Source organism: Lithobates pipiens, unplaced genomic scaffold (genome assembly GCF_037356315.1).
Source record: "Lithobates pipiens isolate NorthernLeopardFrog02 unplaced genomic scaffold, aLitPip1_a1.2 Scaffold_160, whole genome shotgun sequence".
NCBI lineage: Eukaryota > Metazoa > Chordata > Amphibia > Anura > Ranidae > Lithobates > Lithobates pipiens.
Window position 1 is genome coordinate 1,852,391 of NW_027507749.1, and position 25,737 is coordinate 1,878,127.

A 25,737-nucleotide genomic window follows, 5' to 3' on the forward strand; every position below is an offset into this window, starting at 1 on the left:
CGCTGGAGATGTGCCTCCTCCTCCTCTTCCTTCTCTTCTCTCCTATCAGGCACCCACGTGGAGTCAGTGACCTCATCATCCCCTCCCTCTTCATCACTGGAGCAAACCTGGCAGTATGCTACAGCTGGTGGAACATGACTGCTAAATTGCTGTCCTTCTTGAGCATCCCCTCTCTCTGCACTCACACTACTGCCTTCCTCTAGCTGGGTATCATCATCAGAGCCTTCAAAAGGCTGGGCATTCTCCTGGATCGTGTACACAACACTGTGCTCAAACTGTTCGGGGGGCTCCTCAGGAGGACATGGTGGGTCTAGGGAAGGAGTGACTGATGACATTGAGACGAGGGAAGAGGATGCATTGGCAGCTGCTTTGCTAGTACCCTGAGCCTGGGTGAGAGAGGATGAGGAGGGCTTGGTAATCCACTGTACCAAGTCTTCAGCATTATGTGGCTCAAACCATCCAGCTGCCGAAAATAAGGACAAGCGTGTCCCATGGCCATGTGCTGATGACGATGCACCACGTCCACAACCAGCACTGTTGTAGACACAGAGCCTGCCTCTCCTTGTTGGCCTTCCAGACATAGTAATGGCCTGCAGGGTGATGGAAAAACCAGCAATTGGGGTAGCTTTAGGTGCACACTGAGCAGATGACACAGTAAACCGACTGTAATTACTGCAGCTGTATCATATAAATGTAGTCACCGAGGCCAAGATGCCGAGAGCGGTCACTGTTGCGACTCGGTGCAGACCACCCCTGAAGGTGGCACAGAGGGTGGTTGCACCAAGAGGCACAAGCTACCAGTAGGACAGTCACTTGCCAGTAGATCAGCAGGTAGCTTGAGCAGAGCTGAAAGGTGATGTCCCGTGGGAAGGTCCAGAAGCAATGGTAGCAAGTCCGTAAGACAAAGGCAGAATCCAGGAGGCAGGCCAGGGGACAAACACAGTCCAGATCAGAAGACAACAAGTACCAGGAATGCTGAGACAGAAGGGTAATCCAAAGACAAGCCAGGAGTCGAAAACAGGAGATAGCAGGTAAGTCCAGATGCAGGCTGAGGGTTAAACACATTCAGAAAGCAGGAGTCCAAGGTCAAGCCAGAGGTCGGGTCAGGAGAAGATCAGTGAGGTCGATGAAGCAATCCGGGTCACAACGGGTAATACAGATCACAAGAGCAGATGTGGGAATCACAGGAAGCTGAAGACGAACCAGCAGTGTGTTTGGATGACCTTCCTTTATATGTCAGCGGGGGGTCACACCCTTTGTGTGTGTGCTCGTGTGCTTTAGCACATTCCTATTGTGCACAACTGTGCGCCAGAACGCTTTACCCCTGCGCATCTTATGACAAGCTTCCTGCTACAGAAACAGAACAATACCAGCAATAAGGGGTAGCTTTAGGTGTATACTGTGCAGGAGGCACACAACACCCACTGTAACAGCTGCAGATGCCTGTATTACAGAAACAGAACAACCAAAGCAATAAGGGGTATCTTCAGGTGTATACTGTGCAGGAGGCACACAACACCCACTCTAACTTCTGCATATGCCTGTATTACAGAAACAGAACACAAGTAATAAAGGGTAGCTTCAGGTGTATACTGTGCAGGAGGCACACAACACCCACTGAACAAGCGCTAGGTTCCCAACCAATAAAGACACTGTCCCTGCCTATTGTGCTCTTTCGCTGACCGCCGCAACACACTACACAATGCCACCGAGCTGGCGGCCTTATATAGTGTGGGGCATGTACTAAACCCCCCTGAGCTATAATTGGCCACAGGCATCCTGCCTGTGGCCAATTATGGCTCTTCTCACGGCCGACACTGTGATTGGCCAAGTATGTGGGGTCACAGTGCACGCTTGGCCAATCATGAGCCAGCAATGCACTGCAATGGTGCAGTGCATTGTGGGCCGTGAGCGCCACACGAATATGGCGCGAACGGCCCACAAAGTTCTGGATTCAGTGAACAGACGGTGTTCAAGTCGAACATGCGTTCAGCTCAAACACCGAGCTCATCCCTATTCCCAACTTACTCAGTGACTTTGCCCATTATAAAGTACTGTCCAATTTACAAATTAACTTCTCTAAATCCTAACGCCTTAAATATTTCACTACCAACCTCCAATGTATCCAATTACAAATCCAAATTCTCCTTTACATGGCAGACACAATCCATTACGTATCTCGAAATACAACTCCCTAGACATCTGAAAGACTTATTTAGACTGAATTACTTATCTATACTGAAAGACATTCAACATGATCTCCATACTTAGCAGAAAGGGACTTTTTCTTGGTTCGGTAGGGCTGCCATAATAAAGATTAATATCCTTCCTTGCATTCTCTACATTTTACAAATCCCCACTACATTTTCAAAAACCTTCTTCCTAGCCTATAGAAAAGCCTGTACATGCTTTATATGGGGATACATACATCCTAGAATCATCTATGATCTATTAACATTTTACAAGCTAAAAGGTGGCATAGGCTTACCAGACATTCACCAATGTTACCTAGCTTGTCACTTAATGAGAATAGCAGACTGAAACCTACATAAAAAACTAAAGCCTGGTTCAAGTAGAAGATGCTGGCCTGCCAATTCTACTACAAATGATCCCCTCGCTCCCATCAAGACAAACACCTGCAGAACCCAAAGAACACCCTACGATAGGCCCATCCCTTCACTGCTATTATCTTGCATGTAAAATGTAGACTTAACAACCTTTCGAGGGCCACTTACACCCCTGAGACACAACCCAGACTTCACACCTGGCCTTTCATCTTACATTCTTAGTAAAATATGGCAACATGAACAGGTACAGGCTGACCACTTTTTCCAGAGAGGCAATCTTCGCTCTGATGAATCACTGCAGACTAAAATGCACAATTCCTACTTCCTTCCTTTGCTGTGCGCTAAGGCATTTTTAAAAATACCTAAAAACCTCCCCAGACTGTTCCTGTGACGGCACACCATTTGAGGCTTTCTATTCCAGAACCACTCCACAGCACCATATAAAATAATCTCTTTACTTCCCTCTCATTTTGAATTTTGAAATAAAGACCAGTTGACTTTGTCAAAAATGGGAGAACCAACTGGGTCTTTTCCTCAATGACAAGGAATGGGAAAGAACCTTAACAAATACTCACAGAGGCTCAATAAATGTGATAACAGGCTCCAAAATATTTACAGGCTGGTATCGGACACCCACCCAACTTCACAGTTTTTCACCTGCATATTCTTCATTATGCTGGAGATGCGGAACCAATCCAGGATCTCTGCTACATATTTGGTGGTCCTGTTCAAAATACAAACCTCTTGGAAAGCAGTACATGAAACTAGAACAAAAATAACAACATACACCTTGGATTTCACTCCTGCACAATGTTTACTTCACCAATACGCTCTTCAAAAAGTCACATACCACTATAAGTCTCTTGCCTTACACCTCGTAAATGTGGCAAGACACTGCATTTGTTTACAATGAGGCAGCTCTACTTCACCAGCAATTACAGACTGGTATCGGTACATCTGTCAAACGGCGGATGTGGAAGAGACAATGCTTCCAAATTTACCCACACATGGGCATGCTGGTTTCATTTTTAAGAATCCCTGAACCCATAACCATAATTAATGAAATTGGATGATACCTGGATAGTATCCTCACCGAGTTAGGTGGCCAGGGAGGAGTGGAGTGTTTTTACTCAATCTTCTGAAAAATTATTCTATCCTTGGGCCTCCTATATGTCTTTGTGCACTTCTTTTATACCTCATAATCCAAAACACACATTTATGATTACAATCTATACTAGTTATTACTCCATGATTTATCTCCCTTATAATTTTACAGTATTTTACCAACCTACATAGAGTCCAACTCCCCTCATATTTTCATTCACCCCCCCCCCCCCACTCAAACATCTCTCAACTCTCTATGCACAAAAGGGGCAAAAATAGGTCCCTCCACCTCCTTTCCCACTTCAGGCTGCCCCTGCTATACCAGGTCATAACCTCTAGGCAGCCTCCACTGACTGGAGACAGAGCTGCAGGAGGAAGAGGAGGACTTCCTTTCCTCTCAAGGCCCACTTTATCCAGACACCATCATTCCTATGTCACAGGACACACAGGAGGAGAGAGGGGAGGAGGATGAGGAGGAGGATTCTGGCACTTTCATAGGCTTTGAAGAAGAGGAAGACATGCATCAATCTGTGAGCGATGGCTTTCCAACCCCAGGACCCTTGGGAGTAGGGATGAGCTTCGTGTTCGAGTCGAAAATATGTTTGATTCGAACATCGGCTGTTCGCCCGTTCGGCGAATTCCGAACGTTATGGGCCGTTCGTGCCAAATTTGTGTGGCGCTCATGGCCCACAATGCACTGCGCCATCGCAGTGCATTGCTGGCTCATGATTGGCCAAGCATGCACTGTGACCCCGCATGCTTGGCCAATCACAGCGTCGGCAGCGAGGAGAGCCATGATTGGCCACAGGCAGGATGCCTGTGGCCAATCATAGCTCACGCTGTGTAGTACACGCCCCACACTATATAAGGCCACCAGCGTGGCGGCCTTGTGTAGTGTGTTGGCGCCTGTAGGAGTTAGTGGGTGTTATGTGTACCTTCAACACAGTATACACCAATCGTTATCGGCCGATTTTGCTCTTGCTCTTCTTGCTCTTCTGTAGTGGTTGTTGTCTGCATGCTCTGAACCCAGTGTACACCGCTATATCCACCTATATAGCTAGCTATCTTGCTCATTTTTAATAGAGCTTGCAGTCAGTTGTAGGAGATTGTGCGTGCTGTCTGCGTGCTCTGAACTCAGTATACACCACTATATCCACCTATATAGCTAACTATCTTGCTCTTTTTAAATAGAGCTTGCAGTCAGATGTAGGAGATTTGCATGCTGTCGGTGTGCCCTGAACCCAGTATACACCTCTATATCCACTTATATAGCTAACTATCTTGCTCTTTTTAAATAGAGCTTGCAGTCAGATGTAGGAGATTGTGCGTGCTGTCGGCGTGCCCTGAACCCAGTATACACCGCTATATCCACCTATATAGCTAGCTATCTTGCTCTTTTTAAATAGAGCTTGCAGTCAATTGTAGGAGATTGTGCGTGCTGTCTGCGTGCCCTGACCACAGTATACACCGTTATATCCACCTACATAGCTCTTCTCTAATTGAGCCATCTGCCATCTGTAAGAGTTAGTGGATGTTGTGTGTGCCGCCAGCACAATATACACTACCCAATTCCTGGTTTTCCCATTTCCCTTCAGGCCATTACCATGTCTGGAAGGCCAGCAAGGAGAGGCAGACAGGCGCGAGCCGATAAAAGAGGGCAAGCAGGCTCTGTGTCTAGAGACAACAGTGCTGGTCGTGGACGCGTCATCATCAGCACGTGGCCATGGGACACGCTTGTCCTTCTTTTCGGCAGCTGGAGATGTTGAGCCGCAACATGCCAATGACTTGGTAGAGTGGATGGCCAAGCCCTCTTCATCCTCCTCATCCTCTCTCACCCAGTCTCAGGGTACTAACAAAGCAGCTGCCAACGCATCGTCTTCCCTCCTCTCAATGTCATCATCAGTGACTCCTTCCCTAGACCCACCACGTCCTCCTGAGGAGTCTCCTGAACTCTTTGAGCACAGTGTTGGGTACATGCTCCAGGAGGATGCCCAGTGTTTTGTAGGATCTGATGATGATACTCAGCTAGAGGAAGGCAGTAGCATGAATGCAGAGAGAGGGGATGCTCAAGAAGGACAGCAATCTGGCAGTCATGTTCCACAAGCTGCCGCATACTGCCAGGTTTGTTCCAGCAATGAAGAGGGAGGGGATGATGAGGGCACTGACTCCACGTGGGTGCCTGGTAGGAGAGAGGAGGAGGAGGAGGAGGCACATGTCCAACGAGGCAGGATGCTCTCCGGGGGCCAGCTTAGGGGCAGCACACCGACTGAATCACACCGCAGAGCTCCGCCTGTGCAGGGCGCTGCCTCTGCACGTTATTCTAAAAGTTCTTTGGTGTGGGCCTTTTTTGAGACAAGTGCATCAGATCGCCCCGCTGCTATTTGCAACATATGTCTCAAGCGTATCTCGCGTGGCCAAAACATCAGCCGCTTGGGCACCACATGCTTGACCAGACATATGTTGACCTGCCATGCAGCTCGTTGGCAAGCATACCTCAAAGACCCACACCAAAGAACAAAGCGGACCTCTCCTTGCTCCTCATAAGCTGGGATCTCCAACCCCAGTAGACTTTCAGTCCTCTCTGAAACTTGCTCTGAGAGGAATGAAGTTGTAGAATTAGGTGTGTCACAGCCAAGTGCTTCCGGGCACTCTGCTAGCAGTACACCCACGTCCGATTATAGCAGGCAAATGTCCCTGCCCCAGCTGCTGGAACGGCGAAAGAAGTTCACTCCCAGCCATCCACATGCCCAGCAGTTGAATGCTAGCTTGGCTAAATTGCTAGCACTTCAACTGCTGCCTTTTCAGTTGGTAGACTCGGCCCCCTTCCGTGAGTTTGCACAATGTGCGGTTCCTCAGTGGCAGGTCCCCAAACACCACTTTTTCTCATGGAAGGCAATTCCGGCTCTCTACCGGCATGTGGAAGGCAATGTCCTTGCCTCACTGGACAGGTCGGTCAGCGGTAAGGTGCATATTACCGCTGACTCATGGTCCAGCAGACATGGACAGGGACGTTACCTGTCTTTCACGGCCCATTGGGTCACTCTTCTGGCAGCTGGGAAGGATGCAGTACAAGGTGCAGTAGTGTTGGAGGTTGTTCCGCCACCACGCCTCCAAAATGCTACTATTGATTGTGACACACATCTCTCCTCCACCCCCTCCTCTTCTTCTTCCTCCATTGCCTCTTCCAGTGCTCTGTCCTCAGAACCAGCGGTGCTCCGTAGGTGTTTCAGGGGCTACGCAAGTACGCAGGCAAAACGATGCCATGCCGTGCTTGCGCTGGTTTGTTTGGGGGACAGGAGCCACGCTGGGGCGGATGTTTTGTCAGCTCTGCAGGGGCAGGCCGAGAGGTGGTTGAAGCCACGCCAGCTTAAGCCAGGAATGGTGGTTTGCGACAATGGCACCAACCTCCTCTCCACCCTCCGGCAGGGACAACTGACCCATGTGCCCTGTGTGGCTCACGTCCTTAACCCGGTGGTGCAGCGGTTCTTGGGCAGGTACCTGGGCTTACAGGATGTCCTGAAGCAGGCCAGGAAAGTCTGTGTGCATTTCCACCGATCATTTAATGCCTGTGCTCGGCTGGCTGAACTCCAAAAGGAGTTGAACCTGCCCAAGAACCGCCTTATATGTGACATGCCCACCAGGTGGAACTCAATGTTGGCCATGCTGCAGCGGCTGCACACTCAGCAGAGGGCCATCAATGAGTACCTGTGCGACTACGGCACCAGGACAGGGTCGCTCGGTTTTTTCTCACCACGCCAGTGGGGCATGATCAGGGATGCATGCACTGTCCTGTCACCATTTGAGGAGGCCACAAGGATGGTGAGCAGTGACAGTGCATGCATAAGTGACACTGTACCTCTTGTCCACCTCTTGGAGCATACGCTGTGAGGAATAATGGACAGGGCACTTGAGGCAGAACAGAGGCAGGAAGAGGAGGACTTCCTTGCCTCTCAATGCCCCCTTTATCCAGACAGTGTTCCTGCTGTGCCACCCATCACACAGGAAGAGGATGAGGAGGAGGAAGAGGAGGAGGAGGATGATTGTGTCAGCATGGAGGTGGAGGCTGGCAGCAGCAGCAGTCTTGTAGGGATGATTTACAGTCCCAAGAAACCAGTGGACTTGTACATGGCTGGGAGGAGGTAGCTGCGGATCATGTTGTCCTTAGTGACCCAGAGGACTCCGGACCAAATGCCTCAGCTAACCTACGCTGCATGGCCTCCCTGATCCTGCAAAGCCTGCGTAAGGATCCTCGTATTCTTCGGATTAAAGAGAGGGACCATTACTGGCTGGCCACTCTCCTTCATCCACGGTACAAGGGTAAGGTTGCTGACCTTATCTTGCCATCGCAGAGGGAGCAGAGGATGAGACATCTCCGGGAGGCCTTGCAGAAAGGTCTGTGCAACGCGTTCCCAGAGACTGGGAGGTTACAAACTCCTGGTCCTGGACAATGTGTTGCTGAGGCATCGGTCAGAAGGAGCGGTGGAGAAGGTGGCCGTCTGACCGATGCTTTCAGACAATATTTTAGTCCGCAGCCCCAAGGTATGATCGGTTCCAGCAACCATCGCCAGCGTCTGATTTAAATGGTGCAGGAATACCTAGGGGCAAGGTCAGACTTGGACACCTTTCCCACCGAACATCCTCTGGCTTACTGGGTCTTGAGGATGGATCACTGGCCAGAGCTTGCACAGTATGCAATTGAGCTACTGGCCTGTCCTGCATCCAGCGTTCTTTTGGAACGCACCTTCAGTGCGGCTGGTGGCTTTGTTACCGATCACAGGGTGCGCCTGTCCACCGACTCATTTGATCGACTGACCTTCATCAAGATGAATCAGTCTTGGATCACCCACAGCTACCAAGAACCTGAAGCTGATGTAACCAAATAATTTTTTTTTAAATATTACATCCCTTCAAGACTGCCTATGCTGATGCTGAGTGACTGTCCTGTTATGTTGATTGTCTATCCTCTTCCTCCTCTGCTGATATGTTGGAAGAACATTTTTGGTTCTGGGTGATGCCACCAGCCCAATTTTTCTGCCCCTGTTTAGCAGGGGCGTTTAATTACAATTTTTGATGCAATGCTTTGCAGCAGGGCTCATTCCTGCACTACAACTAGAGTATATGGGAGAGGTTGCAGTGTCGTGGCACCAGCACCAGTGCCAGCAGCCCAATTTTCAGCCCCTGTTTAACAGGGGCATGTAATTACAATTCTTGATATAATATTTCACAGGAGGGCCCGTTCCTGTGCCCACCGAGAGTAACTGTGAGGACTTATAGTGTTGTGGCACCAGCACCACAACCACCAAAGGTCAATTTTTCTACCACTGTTCAACAATGGCATGTAATTACAATTCTTGATATAATCATTCACAGCAGGGCGCTCCAGCGCCCATCAAGAGTCACTTTGAGGGCTTACAATGTTGTGGCAAAACCAACACCTTGTTGCGCCATTTCTGCAGAGCATATAGGGCAGGCCCCTACTTTCAAACATCCAACTTACAAACATCTCCTACTTGCAAACGGAAGGAGACAACAGCAAGTGAGATGAAAAAAGACGGACGGCAAAACAAATTATACAGGGGTGATAACCCTTCCCTATGTTTTTCAAAAAGCTTAAAAATAGATTTTTTGACTGGAGCTACACTTTAAAAATGTACCAGTTGAAAATTACAAACAGATTCTACTTAACACAACAAACCTACACAGTCCCTGTCTTGTTTGCACCGCCTGTATACTGCTGTTCTGAGTATATAGGGCCTGGGGGCCCCACGTCTTTCCTTTTTTTAATATGGGTACGGGGTTCCCCTTAATATCCGTACAAGACCCAAAGGGGCTGGTAATGGGCAGGGAGGGCTACCCATGCCATTTTTCTCAATGATTTTCAACCATATTGCAGGAACCAGATATAACATTAAAACCGCAAAGAGTTTTAAATGACGTTATTTCCGTTAAATGTCATTTTGTGCAGGGACTGTTCTAAACACGGAAAACACATAGCACTTCACATGCATACTATAGACACCCCCCCATGCACGATATTTAAAGGAATATTTCACTTTTTTCACTTTAATTGTCATTAAATTCAGTGCTCCCGCCAAAACAGACATTTTTTAAAACATTTTAGGCATTGACCCATGTCCCCTGGGGCAGGAGCCAGGTCCCCAAACCCTTTTTTAGGACAGTATCTTGCATATTAGCCATTAAAATTAGCACTTTTAATTTCAAATGTTCGAGTCCCATAGACTTCAATGAGGTTCTAACGTTCGTACGCATTTGGGGTCCGTTCAAAAGTTCTGGTGCAAACCGAACCAGGGGGTGTTCGGCTCATCCCTACTTGGGAGTAGTACGTGGCTGGGAGGAGGAAGTTCCAGGTGCTGTCATCCTGAGTGACCCCGAGGAGTCTGCTTCTCAAGCCTCTGCAAATTTGAGGCGCAAAAATATGTGGCATAAAGGAGAAGGATGATTACTGGTTGGCAAGAGGCGGTAAGCATTTTACAGTATGCAGGGAAATCATTGGACAGCTTGGCAATCACTCAAACCACTTCCACATGAAAGCTGACAAGAAAATGTTAACAAACTCCCTGGTGTTGTAATGGTCAGGAGTCTGTTTACAGATCAGTGATTTCACCAACATAAACCTTATGTTGGTGTAACAGAAAAGGTTAAAACTATTTCTTACTGACCTTTGTAGCCGAAGGCACCATTGAGCAATTCATCCTATAATTCTTGAATGTACAGTAGCCATTATTCAGGGCTGAGAACTCTGATCTCCCCTCCTCCTGTGTACCTGATCTGTGTATACATTAGAGATTGAAAGTCTAGCAGGCTGCCAACTAACTCTTGGAAGGTGGATCAGAATGAAAGAACTTCTGCTGGAAGCTTTGAATAGTATTTACTTCAGTGTCTGGACCTACAGAGACCTTGACCACCATTGTAAGGGGAAGGTCTCAGAACTCATCCCATCCCCACAGAGAGTGCAGAAGATAAAATCTCTTGAGGACACATTAAAGAGGATTTTATTGAACATTTTTCCTGAATCCAGTAGGTTACAGTGTGGTGGAAAACAAGGTTTTGAGTCTTCTGTTGGTCAAGAGAGGAGCGTTGGAGTAGGCGTCTGCCTAAGTGAGGCATTTAGGATTTTTTTAGTCCTCGCCGCCCAGGCTGACAGCTTCCACATCCCTTCAACAGTGTCTGCATCATATGGTGGATGATTACCTCAGGGCCAAAACAGATACGGAGAACCTTCCAGCTGATGATCCACTGACTTACTGGGTCATGAGAATAGACCACTGGCAAGAACTTGCCCAGTATGCTATTGAGTTGTTGGGCTGCCCTGCATCCAGCGTGCTTTCAGAGCGGGTATTCAGTGCTGTGGGACATTTCGTTAAGGATCATAGAACGTGTCTGTCCACAGACTCCGTGGACCGTTTGACTTTGATAAAAATGAATCAGTCCTGGATTACCGGCTATGAAGCCCCTGATGTCGATGTCACTAATTAAGTCTTTTTGGGATGTGGAATCTCTGCAGGACTTTGAGGCTGCCTAACTTTGAGGGTGTTCAATCATTTCACCTGAAAGAATGTTTTTGGTATGGGTTTCATGGGCACAATTAACACCCAAAAAATAATTTTTCAGCACCTGTTCGACAGGCATTTTTTTACAGCAAAGCCAATTCTTGCTTTCATCGAGAGTACCTCTATAGGGTTATGGTGGGAAGCGCCACCGACACCCAAAGACCGTTTTTTCTGCACCTGTTTGACAGATATATATCATTGCAATTTTGTACAGCAAAGCCAATTCTTGCTTTCATCAAGAATACAATTTTTACACACCCATTACTTCTATACAAAATCAAAGTGACACCCGAATGTATCCAAAAAATTTCTAAAAAATCTCTAATCTTGTTCCTAGTGCACTACATTGTGGCCTCATCATACACACTGGCTCCCCAGCTGTTGCTGAGAAAAATAAAGGCAGCTTGCAGGGAAAACATCATTTGTTTGGCTTTATAAATGCAATTATTGCTGCAGACACTATATTGGGAGGATTTTTTTCATTTTTAGGCTTTCACATTAAAAATCAAAAAATCAATGCTCATTTAAAAATGACGTTTTTCACAAATTTTTATTTTATTGATACATGTCCCCCAGAGTAGGACCCGGACCCCTATAACCATTGTATGCCCAATTACTTGCATATAAGCCTTTAATGGGGTTGGTTATTTGGGTCCGAACTTTTGCGGCGTTCGGAAGTTCTGGTGCGAACTGAACAGGGGTCCATCCAGCCCATCCCTAGTGGGGATCTGACTAGTGACTCCATCCATATGGTCCGAATATGTCCAAAACTGAATAGGCATTGGTTAGATATCCTTGATAGCATCGATTCTGTGTTTGAGGTGTCCTTGGGACTGGAACCTAAGTTATATATATTTGGCTATATGAATAAGGAGACGTTGTCATATAATATATAAATTGTGGTGCTTAGGTGTTTATTTCAGGCTCATAGCACAGAGATGGCGGCTGGTACCAGACCCTCCAACAAATATAGAATTGGTTAAAATAGTAAAAAATACTGTAAGAAGTGAAAAGTTTGTCTACAAAAAAAAGAGGTTTAGGAAATTTGAGAACATATGGGGACCGTGGGTGGATACTTTAGGAATGACCTCTAATGAGAGGGTGGTGGATAGAGTATTTGCGTAATTTAAAAATGTGGAAATAAGAAATAAATGTACAATATGTTTATATTTAGGAAAAATTGCCTAATTGGTTTAATAATCTGGGTAAGAGAGCGATGCACCAATGTATATGTGGGAAGGGGGAGGGGATATGTTATTTGTATATATGGAATATACAGTATGTATGTAGATGTGAATTAAAAACGTTGTCAATAAAATGTATTAGATTACATATAATGTAAAGGGGGGCTCTGATGGTGACATTTGATGTAAAGGGGGTCTCCAATGGGGACATCTGATATAAAGGGGGATTCTGATGAGGACATCTGATATTAGACTGTTTACGTTGGAATATCTGACGGACAAAGTTTTAGAGCTGGGCTATAAAACTTTCCGACAACATGATCCGATCAGACTTTGTCCGATTGTGTGTAGAGAATTCCGATCGGACAAAGTGCCACGCATGCTCAGGTCAAATTACGAGACCAAAGCTATTAGCTACTAGCCTGAACATAGTCCCGTTGTAACGAAATAACATCGTCACGTTACATACGATCTGATTTTCCGACAACTTTGTTCGACCGTGTGTATGCAACACAAGTTTAGGACAAAATCCATCAGACAAAATCCGACGGATTTTGTTGTCGAAATGTCAGACCGTGTGTACAAGGGCTTAGACTTGGGGTGAACCCTCACAGATACATAGTGCTTAATATTACTTTGCCTTCCTCTACCCCCAACCACCAGCGTGAGACCTTGCCATGGTCTAGGTGAGACCATCCCTTGGTCACAACACTCTACTTCTTACCTAGGCATTAAGCTGACTGCCAACCCCTCTGCTCTATACTCTGTAAACTACCCCACCATACTAACCGACCTCACTAACCTTATGACTTTTCGGTCTGCCTTACCCCCGATGTGATGTAGGAAGGATTAATGTGATCAAAATGTAAATTTTACTAAAAATTTTATATCTTTTCTTTGTCCTTCCCATTCTAGTCCCATCCTACTTACTACAGATCTTACAGTAATGAGTGCTCTCCTAAGTTTGGGACAAGGTCAGACCCCGTGTGTCCAAAAACATCCTCAAAGGTGACCTAGGATTACCAAATTTCACTAAATACTACCAAGCAGCACACCTGGCATAACCCCCTAAATACCATGAGGTGCATGAGGTCCCAATCTGGGTTGCCCTAGAATCAGTGGACTGCAATTCTCTGTTGGTTGCTAGCCTGTTGTGGCTATGTCCTGGGGATCGCCGGACGCTCCGAAATTCTATTACCCAACATTACTTGAATCTTTGGGACAGCCTTAAATCTCATTATTGCCTGCAGTCCCCTCATAACTCTCTTCTGTCCTTCATGCCCATAAACAAACATGTTGGCAACACCTAAGTGAGAATTATACTATCCCAATAGTTCCATATTCATATATATTTATAAAGCAGTACATGTGACTTTCACAAACATTCACTGTTGGACAATCAATAGCTGTCATTTAAAACACATTTAGCTGCAGTGAATATTCACGTGCAACTAGTATTTGTTAAGTGTCGGATCCTTTGATTTGTACATCTAAAGTTTTCCCCAGGCTGGCTTATTGCTATGCTGTGAATATTATTTACGGTGATCAGCCCTGATAAGTAGAAGATCATACACACAATCTATTACATGACAGCACATCTCCCTCCCTCCCTCCCTCCTGGCAATAAAGAACCATTGAGATTTTCAGTCTGCAGGAGCCATAACTACATACATGACATGGTTATTTATTAGAAATCCCAGCATGGCCCGAAGATAAAATATGATGGAAGACGAATGTAATCATTGTATATCGGTGCAACACAGACTGTAACCAAATAATAAGAAAATATATAAAACATCAGTAAAAACAGCTGTAAATGTTCATAAAATATTACAGTGACAATTAAAAATTTAATTTGAATTTTCTTTGTTAGGTTATACAGAGAGAGCAAATATGAGAAAAAGAGACTTACTCTCTACACACATAACCGCCTGGTGGACTAGTTATATATTCCCTCCCAAAAGTAAAACGATAAGAATATTCGCTGTACACGTGAGCAGAGATTAATCCTCCGATAATGACATCTCCTTCCTTGTGATATTCATACTCAAATCTTGGCATTGCCATAGTAAGTCTACATTGAGGTGCTGAGCTCCGGGTCCATACGCCTCCATAGTATGTGATGAAAAGGACGAGTATCAGCAGATAACAGACACAGAGGAGAGAAGAACATTTCATGGCACACAGCAGGTCCTCTCAGCCTATCGGCAGCTCTGCCCAGGAGGAGACACAACCACCAGAGCTTTATACACATCGACTGACACCGATTTACACTACAGAACAAAGAACACAATAATAGTAACATAGGCTAAGACCGATTTACACTACAGAACAAAGAACAGAAAAATAGTAACATCAATTTGAAAATAGGACATCTCTAACAGGCAGTGTAGCTGATAGAATAGAGTTAGTTTATTCTTTTATTTTTATATCCAGTACACTTTCAGTAGTTAGATAGAATTATTCATTTTTAAAGATACAGTATACTTTTCAAAGAAATAGGTTTTTATGGTTAAATTCATTTTTTTACATCACCGGATGAAATATGAATGCCCAATAGGGATAAACGAGTAATTTATAATAAATTTTTTGGACCCCCTGCATACACCCTACTAGCAAAAATCAACAATAAAATTGGTAAATCACCAGAGACTCCTACACCAGTAACCCTTCAAGAGCACTCCAAGTATTCCGCAAACATGGTGAAGCCCAAGCGAGCGCACTCTTCTCTAAAACTACCCTTTTGACTCTTGCTCCAGCATTTAGACCTTGAGAAACCTATCTCAGAACTGGAGCTCCTTAATATGATCAAGTCGATGAAGTCTAACAAGCGTCCCGGTCTAGATGCCTTCACAGTCACCTATTAAAAACAGTTAGCTACTCTGTAAGCACTGCTGCTAGTAGGTACTTTCAGTTCACTTCTAGATGGACATTCCTTCCCCCTATATACCCTGATGGCTATCATTTCCATGCTCCATAAACTCCATTCTGATGATAGCTCATGGACTAATAAACCTCCTCCTTAACCTTAATATCAAAATTGTGACCAAAGTCCTATTTACCTACTTGAATGTTGTCATCACCTCTCTGAACCACAGAGACTAAGTGGGCTTCACACCTCTCCAACAAGCTGAGGATAACGTCTACAGAGCAATTCTACTGACACATGCAGCCTGCTCAAGACGTAGCCCATTTGTTTTCTCTCATTGGACAATAGAAAGGCTTTCAACATGGTCTCTTGGCCGTACTTACAGTGACCTCTGTCTCTGCTCCTCTTTTGCCCTGGCTATCGAGCCTTTGGCCCAATGAATTCAAGCTAACCCAATATTAAGGGCGTAGAGCTTGGTGGACAACTTCATAAATTGTGTCCATCTGAAGGTGATATTCTCTTCTTCTTGTCCTCCCCCTAAACTGCCCCAAACTTCCTTTCTTCCAATTCACAGCAGTCTTAGGCTTGGGGTGAACCCTCACAGGTCCATAGTGCTTAATATAACTTTGTCTTCCTCTACCCCCACCACCCACGTGAGACCTTGCCATTGCCTTGGTCACAACACTCTACCTCTTACCTAGGCATTAAGCTGACTGCCGGCCCCTCTTCTCTATACTCTGTGAACTACCCCACCATGATAACTCACCTTGCTAACCTTATGAACTTTTGGTTTGCCTTACCCCTGATGTGATGTCGGAAGGATTCATTTGATCAAAATTAAAATTTTACCAAAAATGTTATATCTTTTCTGTTTCCTTCTCATTCCAGTCCCATCCTACGTTTTTCAGATCTTACAGTACTGAGTGCTCTCCTATGTTTGGGGCAAGGGCAGACCCCATGTGTCCAAAACCATCCTCAAAGGGGACCTAGGATTACCAAATTTCACTAAATACTACCAAGAAGCACACCTGGCACAACTTCCTAAATACCATGAGGTGCATGAGATCCCAATCTGGGTTACCCTAGAATTGGTGGACTGCAATCCTCTGTTGGTTGCTAGCCTGTTGTGGCTATGTCCTGGGGATCACCGGACGCTCTGAAATTTTATTACCGAACATTACTTGAATCTTTGGGATAGCCTTAAACCTCATTATTGCCACCAGTCTCCTCATAATCCTCATCTGTCCTTTAATGCGCAATCTAGCCTTATGGTTTTCTGCTGACCATATCCGGGCCCATAAATTTATAAAACAGCTTTAGGCTATTTCTGGCCTTTGTGGGACATACAGAATTCCAGGCTCGGAACTCTTCCATTACCTCCAAATTAAGCACCTTCTCACCACTAATTTATGAATAGACTCATCCCTTCCTATTATGACTGGTTTGAAATGAACATGCAAAAACGATCCCCATGCTCAAGGTCTTATCTCTAGCCTATATGCTCTACTGATACCCCCCCCCCCCCCCCCCACCCACCACACACATCTCTTCCTTATCTTGTCAAGTGGGAGTGTGACTTGGGCCTTCATTTGGAAGCTATTGACTGGGCCAAAATATGGTCCGCTACCAAAATTCTCTTTGCAAAATGTGGTGGCTACAGAAACAAACTACAAGGTTCTTATCAGGTGGGATCTGGTCTCTGCCCAAATTGCTAGATTTAGTCCATCTTACTCCTTTCCTGCTTCCATAGATGTCCTAAAGCAGGCACACACCACCATATTTGGTGGGACTGCCAGAAAACCCATACCTTCTGGGTTGGGTTCTTTCATATCCTTACCACTTTGTTTAATTTCCCTGTAAGCACTGACCCAGCCATGGCCCTACTAAATAAGAAAACCTATGGAATTTGACCCAGGGTCAATTCATACTTTTACTGCAGTTTACCACTGCAGCAAAGCAAACCTAATCAACGGTCTGAAAATCACCCCAACTTAGCATCCTCAAAACTATGCATAGAATCACCCGTGCTACCCGCCCGGGCTATGATACATGCCAAAGTTGAGGCAATCCTCCTGGATAGGATAAGAAGGTACAAAAAACTGGAATCCATGCATGGTTCATTACTTACTGGCTAACTTTGACCAAACACTATTATCTTCCTATAAAAATCACTTTTTTGAATTTTACTGCACTAAAACACACTATATTGCCCAAATGCTGGGAAAATATAAAAGACGATCTTATGTACATAGATATCAAACACGACATGCTTTAAAATTGCGCACAATCGTGCAGCGGCGACAAACTACATAAATTTTTAAAAGCCTTTACAGGTTGCCTTACAGAGAAGGTCTGCTGCTAAAATTACTACCCTCGACCTGACGTTTGCAGTGATACCACACATGCATGGTGCAATTGCTGTTTACATATGACACGAAATTGACACTTGCGTTCACCTTTGTACGTGAGCACGGGGGTGCTTTTTTTATATTATTTATTAGCTTTTTGGTTTTATTTTTACACTGTTACTTTTATTTTTTTATTATTTTTATTATCACAGGGAATGTATATATCCCATATGATAGTAACAATGACAGGTACTCTTTTTTTTAAAAAAAAGGGGTCTATTAGACTCTAGATCTCTCCTCTGCCCTCAAAGCATCCAGTACGTTGTTGGCCCTTGTTGGGCATATATTGTAATGTTTTTTTTTTCATGCAGCCTGTGGGCTGAACGAAAAAAAGAGATTGATCGGTGGGTATGCCCACCATTAGAATACGGCCCTGCATCCACCTACTTCTAATGATGGGCATACAGGCACCGTTTTTTGTTTTTTTTAACTATGGTGAAATCATCTCCTACAGCACTGGAGTCCCTGATTTATGTATCAGGAAAGTAAATGCTGTTGCTGTCAAGATAAATAAATCAGTGCTGCAGCTGAATGGTGTACCTGAAAAGCAAACAATGGTAACAATAAAAAATAAACTCAATAAACCAACAACAATCTGTGTGAGTAAAAAACATATACCGAACCATGCGGTAAATCTGCCCCTAATTTTAGGGACAAATCTCCACCCCTGCCCCCATGCTTTGGCATATATGCTCTTTTTTTTTAACTATGGTTGTGAAATCACCTCCTACAGCGCTGGAGTTGCTGATTTATGTATCATGAGAGAAACCGCCGTTGCTGTTGAGATAAATAAATCAGTGCTGCAGCTGAATGGTGTACCAGAAAAGTAATAATAATAATAATGGTTAACAATAAAACACAGTAAACAGTAAAGTATGAAAGAATTACATACCTGAAAAGCAAACATGATAAAACATAGTAACAATAAAACATTGCAGAGAGTACAATAAAATGACAACAATTTTTGGCTTTTTTTATTTTATATATATAAATATATATATATATATATATATATATATATATATATATATATATATATATATATATATATATATATATATATATATATATATATATATATTTTTTTTTTTTTACACTGTTATTTGTAACTGTAATGCCACGTACACATGATCAGACTATCCGGCGGACTTAATCCAATTCAACCGTGTGTGGGCTCCGGCGGACTTTTTCTTCCCAAAAGTCTGGCGGACTTTGAAAGAAGACTTGACTCAAAATTGTCAGCCGGACTTGGCTTTCCGGAGGACAATTCGCTCGTCTGTGTGCTAGTCCGCCAGATTTTCCAAATGAACAGACTAGCCCACACAAGGATTAAAGTCCGTTAATTTTTAACGTGACTTCAGGGATGACGGGGCTAGAGAAGGAAGTCAATGTTGTCGCTTTCTTCGGCAAGATTGACACCTTGTGAGCCCCGTAGCCTGGTATGGGTTTTAAGGGTAACACTTACGCCAAAAAACAGCGTGGGGTTTCCCCCAAAGTCCATACCAGGCCCTTATGCGAGCACGCAGCCCGGCCGGTCAGGAAAGGGGGTGGAGACTGTGACATCACCCAGTGACCCCGCCCTTATGCCTATATAAGTCACCGCGCAACATGTCCGTGGCATTACAGCGGGAGAGAGCGCCGTGTCAACATCAGAAGAAGAGAAGAAGGAAGAAGTAGATAGCGGCAACAGTGAACGAGAAGACCGGGCCAACGCTAGTAAAAGAGCTGGTAGAAGATAGTGGAGGAGCCCGTCAGAAGAACCGGAGAGCGGGTGAAGAGGCCAGAAAGTGCGTAGAAATCGGAAGAAGACCCCGGAAGTCGGAAGAAGATCCCCGGACGGCGACGCAGACCAAGGAGAAAGCCGAGCTCCTCTGCTAGCAAAAGAGCGGCAAAAAAGTAGAAGATAACGGAGGAGCCCGGTGAGAAGACCCGAAGTCGGAAGAAGACCCCCAGAGCTGCCTAATAAACTACTTTAAAAACCTGTGTTGTGTGTTTTTTTCATTGACACTTTTTCTCCCCAGGTGAATGGGTAGGGGTATGATGTACCCCATACTCATTGACATAGGGTGGGGGGTCGGGATCTTGGGGATCTCCCGGATTCCGATAAGCCCCCTGCCCGCAGACCCCGAAACCAACGGCCAGGGTTGTCGGGAAGAGGCCCTTGTCCTCATCAACATGGGGACAACGTGCTTTGGGGTGGGGGGCTGCAGGGCCCCCCTTCCCCAAAGCACCCACCCCCCCATGTTGAGGGCACGCGGCCTAGTACGGTTCAGGAGGGGGGCGCTCGCTCGTCCCCATCCCCTTTCCTAATCAGCCGGGCTGCATGCTCAGATAAGGGTCTGGTATGGACTTTGGGGGGACCCTCACGCTGCTTTTCAGCGTAGGGGTTACCCTTAAAACCCATACCAGGTGATGGGGCTTGCAAGGTGTCAATCTCGTCGATGGAGGTGGTGAGATTGACTTCCTCATCTAGTCCCGTCATACCTGAAGTCACGTTCAAAACAAACTTTAGTCCGTGTATGGGCAAGTCCGTTCATTTGGAAAGTCCTGGCAAACCTCCGCCAAAAGTCAGTCGGATTGTCTGCTGGACCTAATCCGCCGGAAAAGTCTGTTCGTGTGTTGTTGTGTGTGGGCAAGTCCGCTCGTTCAGAAAGTCCGGCTGACATCTGCTGGAAAGTCTGGCAGATTGTCCGCCGGACTAAGTCCACCTGATAGTCCGATCATGTGTAGGGGGTATTATTGTAATGGTTCCAGGTTCGGGTCTCTCAAAATGCGATGGCATCTTTTGAGACCCTGTGAAAGTGTACCTTATACTGTGTCATGCTGTATCCTAAGCTAATACTCCACTAGTGTGTGGTAGCGTTGGAAATATTCACAGATGGAGAGACCAGGTTGGCCAGGACAGGAGAGAAAATAATAGCAGGTGTCACTCCTATATCCTTGCTTGCTACAGACACGTTATCTTCTTTGGGGTGATCGTTGGGTAGGGGTACTCGGGAGGAAAATGCCTTTCATGCAGCTGACTCACGGCATTTGGATTGGTAAGTTAAGCCACAGCACCGTCTGGAAACAGAAGGGCCGTGATGATCTTTTCCTGGAATTTAAGGAATGATCCAGTTCGTCCTGACGCTTTGTATAGCACATATGCATTTAGCAGAGCCAATTGGAATAAGTATACAGACATTTTTTTTAGCGTCTGGCAGTACGGTGCCATCAACTGGATGTTGAGGTCCACCCCTCCCATATTAAGGTTGTATTCGTGGACACTGAGGGGTTTCTCCACAACACCAGTCGCCATTGCAATTTGGACTGTCGCATCTGCGTGAAGGGAGGACAGAACTAAAACATTCCAATTATCCCTCCACTTCACTGCAAGCAAATTACTACACTTCAAGCAGGCTCTCTCCCCAAGTCTGTTGGGATTCTACAAGCTGTTGGGGTAAGCCCCGGCAATTAGATCGCATGGTACCACATGCGCCGATTACATGATCAAACAAGGGACTGAAAAGTGGCATGCTCGTATAATAATTGTCCACATACAAGTGGTACTCCTTTCCAAATAAGGGTGACACCAAGTCCCACGGCCCCTAATTCACTGCGGCTTTGCTGTGCATTGATGGCTGATGATTGGCCAAGCATGCACTATGACCCACATGCTTGGCCAATCACAGCGCCGTCTGTACAGCAAACCGTAATTGGCAAAAGCCAGAGCGGCTTTGGCCAATTATGGCTCAGGGGGTTTAGTACATGCCTCACGCTATATAAGGGAATAAGGGACCCTGGCAGTCGGCCTTATGTAGTGTGTTCTGGCATGCTGATAGAGAGAGATAGACAGTGTCATTTAATTTCATTTGAGTTAGCAGGCAGGAGGCGAGTCAGTTAGCTGCAGTGAGTTTGTTATGTATATAAATGCATCCTAGGTGTTGTATATATATATATATATATATATATATATATATATATATATATATATATATATATATATATATATATATATATATAGTGGTAGTGTGGTACCTCACCAGTGCATGTACCCAGAATTCTCAACCAGATGAGTTGAGGGGCTCCAGGGAGATTGTAAAGTGAAGAGGAAACTGACTTTTCAGTTTACTCGTTATTTACTAAAGTCTACTTTAGGATCTGGAGCCCGGGACTTCTTAGCCCTTGGACACACGGTCGGACATTTCGACGGAAAATGTCCGATCGGACCATGTTGTTGGATAATCTGACAGTGTGTGGGCTCCATCGGACTGTTTCCGTCGGAATATCCGACGGATAAAATTTTAGAGCTGGGCTATAAATCTTTCCGACAACATGATCCGATCGGACTTTGTCCAATTGTGTGTAGAGAATTCTGATCGGACAAAGTGCCACGCATGCTCAGATCAAATTCCTAGACCAAAGCTATTGGCTACTAGCCTGAACATAGTCCCGTCATAATGAAATAACATCATCACGTTCTGAACGATCAGATTTTCCGACAACTTTGTCCGACCGTGTGTATACAACACAAGTTTCAGACAAAATCTGTCGGACAAAATCCGATGGCTTTTGTTGTCGGAATGTCCGACAGTGTGTACAAGGGCTAAGAGATCATGCAGCCTGTGGGCTGAACGAAAAAAAGAGATTGATCGGTGGGTATGCCCACCATTAGAATACGGCCCTGCATCCACCTACTTCTAATGATGGGCATACAGGCACCGTTTTTAGTTTTTTTTAACTATGGTGAAATCATCTCCTACAGCACTGGAGTCCCTGATTTATGTATCAGGAAAGTAAATGCTGTTGCTGTCAAGATAAATAAATCAGTGCTGCAGCTGAATGGTGTACCTGAAAAGCAAACAATGGTAACAATAAAAAATAAACTCAATAAACCAACAACAATCTGTGTGAGTAAAAAACATATACCGAACCATGCGGTAAATCTGCCCCTAATTTTAGGGACAAATCTCCACCCCTGCCCCCATGCTTTGGCATATATGCTCTTTTTTTTTTAACTATGGTTGTGAAATCACCTCCTACAGCGCTGGAGTTGCTGATTTATGTATCATGAGAGAAACCGCCGTTGCTGTTGAGATAAATAAATCAGTGCTGCAGCTGAATGGTGTACCAGAAAAGTAATAATAATAATAATGGTTAACAATAAAACACAGTAAACAGTAAAGTATGAAAGAATTACATACCTGAAAAGCAAACATGATAAAACATAGTAACAATAAAACATTGCAGAGAGTACAATAAAATGACAACAATTTTTGGCTTTTTTTATTTTATATATATAAATATATATATATATATATATATATATATATATATATATATATATATATATATATATATATTTTTTTTTACACTGTTATTTGTAACTGTAATGCCACGTACACACGATCAGACTATCCGGCGGACTTAATCCAATTCAACCGTGTGTGGGCTCCGGCTGACTTTTTCTTCCCAAAAGTCTGGCGGACTTTGAAAGAAGACTTGACTCAAAATTGTCAGCCGGACTTGGCTTTCCGGTGGACAATTCGCTCGTCTGTGTGCTAGTCCGCCAGATTTTCCAAATGAACAGACTAGCCCACACAAGGATTAAAGTCCGTTCATTTTTAACGTGACTTCAGGGATGACGGGGCTAGAGAAGGAAGTCAATTTTGTCGCTTTCTTCGGCAAGATTGACACCTTGTGAGCCCCGTAGCCTGGTATGGGTTTTAAGGGTAACACTTACGCCAAAAAACAGCGTGGGGTTTCCCCCAAAGTCCATACCAGGCCCTTATGCGAGCACGCAGCCCGGCCGGTCAGGAAAGGGGGTGGAGACTGTGACATCACCCAGTGACCCCGCCCTTATGCCTATATAAGTCACCGCGCAACATGTCCGTGGCATTACAGCGGGAGAGAGCGCCGTGTCAACATCAGAAGAAGAGAAGAAGGAAGAAGTAGATAGCGGCAACAGTGAACGAGAAGACCGGGCCAACGCTAGTAAAAGAGCTGGTAGAAGATAGTGGAGGAGCCCGTCAGAAGAACCAGAGAGCGGGTGAAGAGGCCAGAAAGTGCGTAGAAATCGGAAGAAGACCTCGGAAGTCGGAAGAAGATCCCCGGACGGCGACGCAGACCAAGGAGAAAGCCGAGCTCCTCTGCTAGCAAAAGAGCGGCAAAAAAGTAGAAGATAACGGAGGAGCCCGGTGAGAAGACCCGAAGTCGGAAGAAGACCCCCAGAGCTGCCTAATAAACTACTTTAAAAACCTGTGTTGTGTGTTTTTTTTATTGACACTTTTTCTCCCCAGGTGAATGGGTAGGGGTATGATGTACCCCATACTCATTGACATAGGGTGGGGGGTCGGGATCTGGGGGATCTCCCAGATTCCGATAAGCCCCCTGCCCGCAGACCCCGAAACCAATGGCCAGGGTTGTCGGGAAGAGGCCCTTGTCCTCATCAACATGGGGACAGGGTGCTTTGGGGTGGGGGGCTGCAGGGCCCCCCTTCCCCAAAGCACCCACCCCCCCATGTTGAGGGCACGCGGCCTAGTACGGTTCAGGAGGGGGGCGCTCGCTCGCCCCCATCCCCTTTCCTAATCAGCCGGGCTGCATGCTCAGATAAGGGTCTGGTATGGACTTTGGGTGGACCCTCACGCTGCTTTTCAGCGTAGGGGTTACCCTTAAAACCCATACCAGGTGATGGGGCTTGCAAGGTGTCAATCTCGTCAATGGAGGTGGTGAGATTGACTTCCTCATCTAGTCCCGTCATACCTGAAGTCACGTTCAAAACGAACTTTAGTCCATGTGTGGGCAAGTCCGTTCATTTGGAAAGTCCTGGCAAACCTCCGCCAAAAGTCAGTCGGATTGTCTGCTGGACCTAATCCGCCGGAAAAGTCTGTTCGTGTGTTGTTGTGTGTGGGCAAGTCTGCTCGTTCAGAAAGTCCGGCTGACATCTGCTGGAAAGTCTGGCAGATTGTCCGCCGGACTAAGTCCACTTGATAGTCCGATCATGTGTAGGGGGTATTATTGTAATGGTTCCAGGTTCGGGTCTCTCAAAATGCGATGGCATCTTTTGAGACCCTGTGAAAGTGTACCTTATACTGTGTCATGCTGTATCCTAAGCTAATACTCCACTAGTGTGTGGTAGCGTTGGAAATATTCACAGATGGAGAGACCAGGTTGGCCAGGACAGGAGAGAAAATAATAGCAGGTGTCACTCCTATATCCTTGCTTGCTACAGACACGTCATCTTCTTTGGGGTGATCGTTGGGTAGGGGTACTCGGGAGGAAAATGCCTTTCATGCAGCTGACTCACGGCATTTGGATTGGTAAGTTAAGCCACAGCACCGTCTGGAAACAGAAGGGCCGTGATGATCTTTTCCTGGAATTTAAGGAATGATCCAGTTCGTCCTGACGCTTTGTATAGCACATAAGCATTTAGCAGAGCCAATTGGAATAAGTATACAGACATTTTTTTTTTGCGTCTGGCAGTACGGCGCCATCAACTGGATGTTGAGGTCCACCCCTCCCATATTAAGGTTGTATTCGTGGACACTGAGGGGTTTCTCCACAACACCAGTCGCCATTGCAATTTGGACTGTCGCATCTGCGTGAAGGGAGGACAGAACTAAAACATTCCAATTATCCCTCCACTTCACTGCAAGCAAATTACTACACTTCAAGCAGGCTCTCTCCCCAAGTCTGTTGGGATTCTACAAGCTGTTGGGGTAAGCCCCGGCAATTAGATCGCATGGTACCACATGCGCCGATTACATGATCAAACAAGGGACTGAAAAGTGGCATGCTCGTATAATAATTGTCCACATACAAGTGGTACTCCTTTCCAAATAAGGGTGACACCAAGTCCCACGGCCCCTAATTCACTGCGGCTTTGCTGTGCATTGATGGCTGATGATTGGCCAAGCATGCACTATGACCCACATGCTTGGCCAATCACAGCGCCGTCTGTACAGCGAGCCGTAATTGGCAAAAGCCAGAGCGGCTTTGGCCAATTATGGCTCAGGGGGTTTAGTACATGCCTCACGCTATATAAGGGAATAAGGG

The 25,737-nt window shown here is 45.6% G+C and overlaps 1 pseudogene across 1 annotated transcript in view; it reads right to left on the minus strand.

Annotated features, from left to right (window-relative positions):
* Positions 1–14,633, minus strand: part of LOC143986463 (vomeronasal type-2 receptor 26-like) — a 74,581-nt pseudogene extending 59,948 nt beyond the window's left edge. The window contains exon 1 of the transcript XR_013276530.1: positions 14,339–14,633. The product of XR_013276530.1 is annotated as a vomeronasal type-2 receptor 26-like (transcript). The remainder of the gene's footprint in view (positions 1–14,338) is intronic.
* Positions 14,634–25,737: the final 11,104 nt, after the last annotated feature.